At 47.1% G+C, this 1,622-nt stretch overlaps 1 non-coding gene across 1 annotated transcript; it reads right to left on the bottom strand.

Moving 5' to 3' along the window:
* Nucleotides 1-469: 469 nt before the first annotated feature.
* Nucleotides 470-542, bottom strand: Trnar-acg (transfer RNA arginine (anticodon ACG)). Its single transcript has one exon. It is a non-coding gene; the product is annotated as a tRNA-Arg (tRNA).
* Nucleotides 543-1,622: the final 1,080 nt, after the last annotated feature.

The following is a 1,622-nucleotide window of genomic DNA, read 5'->3' as shown; positions in this document are numbered from 1 at the left end:
GCGGCTAACATATGTGCGGTAGGTCAGTTCCATCCGCCAACCGGACGTGATGGTTCTCTTAATTAATGACTTGAGAGTCGTCGAACAATGTTGCTAACGTAACAAACCTTTCTTTCCCCTATGTAAAGTGAGTCAACCGATGTCTCTTTTACGAAGCTATGATGTTGTTGCCGCCCATGTATTTTTTTATAGTTCTGTTTTAAATTCTATTTTTTATCTCTTCAGAATCTACACTCAACTTTGGAATTATTTCTACTTGATCGTTCAAAGAGTGTAAATTAATTAATTGATATGCATCTTTTCCACCTTTTGTATCATTCTTCAAATGATTGAAACCAAAGGGAGCTATTTTCAAATTTGTTTTGTAACTTTGTAGGGAAATATAAACTTACTAACTAATTTAGCTTTCTATCAGTTTCGGGATCATACACTTACCTTAAAAAAAGAGACTTTTTCTCGTATCCACAACCGATCCTGCCAGGATTCGAACCTGGAATCTTCTGATCCGTAGTCAGACGCGTTATCCGTTGCGCCACAGGACCCTCGATATCGTTGCCAGGCTGATAATCGCACCGTTTTGTGCTGACTGCTTCCCCTTCGCTAATTAAAACTGTTTGTTTTGATGCAATTTAGTTTGTTTGCGCCCGTTAATGGTTTGCAAAATTGGTTCCCATCGGCGCGGTTGTGGTTTTCATCCCGGCGATTTGGCGAAGATCACGCAATTTTCGCACCTTTTTTTTGTTTTGGCCCAACGCTTGGGAAAGTCAAGTGTTCCCTTCGCCCCCCCACCCTCAGGCCGGCCGGCTTCGGGATTAATTCTTACGGCACGGTTCAATAGCCATAGATTAGTGCCACTTGGGGATTCTATTTTTGGCCGCGTGCGTTTCACTTGCGTTACCATCGACCCGAGAACCGAGTGTTGCACGTTTCGGCTGAGTACCCGAGCGAACGAGTTGACGGACCGGTGGGCAGGGGGTGTGCGTGTGTGAAATTTATTTTTCCACATATATTTTCCACTTTCCAGCATCAGACTGGCTCGTAAATCTTTCGCGTTTTTCGAAGCCAAACAGCTCGCAGTGGCAGTTACCGCCGGGTGTTCGCTGGCTTCTCTCGCGTCCGACGATGTTGACGTTTGTTGGCTTCCCTGTTTACCTCCTTCCACTCTTTTCCAACCCATCGGGTGTTTGATTGGGCTATATATTGAAGGGTAAATGCCGTACGGGATGTCCAAAGTGTCGTTGCTCTCGCGTGTCCCGTGTCCCAACAACATCACGGAGATGATTTAGAAGAGTTGCGCGTCGCCTGGGTTCACCAATTTTGGAATGTAGGCAAACGGCTCGACTCGGCTCCTTTTCCCGTTTCGCATCGGCGACGAAGACGAAGGCCGCCGCTTGTTGGACCTACAAACATTGACGTGCGCCAATGAATGCGTGGCGTCGTCGGCGCCGCCGCCACCATAAACGTCGCAGCTGCAGCATTAACCAAAAAGCCGCAACAAATACAGCTGTCGAAAGCGGTTTGTATCGGCTAATTTTATGTGCATTTCACGGCGGGTCGTTGTCCCATTCCCGATCTGCACCAGGAATGCTGGCGAGAAAGCGTTCTCGTTTGGGTTCGAGCGA

Source organism: Anopheles coustani, chromosome 3 (genome assembly GCF_943734705.1).
Source record: "Anopheles coustani chromosome 3, idAnoCousDA_361_x.2, whole genome shotgun sequence".
In the NCBI taxonomy this organism is placed as follows: Eukaryota; Metazoa; Arthropoda; class Insecta; order Diptera; family Culicidae; genus Anopheles; species Anopheles coustani.
This window is presented reverse-complemented; position numbering and strand designations above follow the sequence as displayed.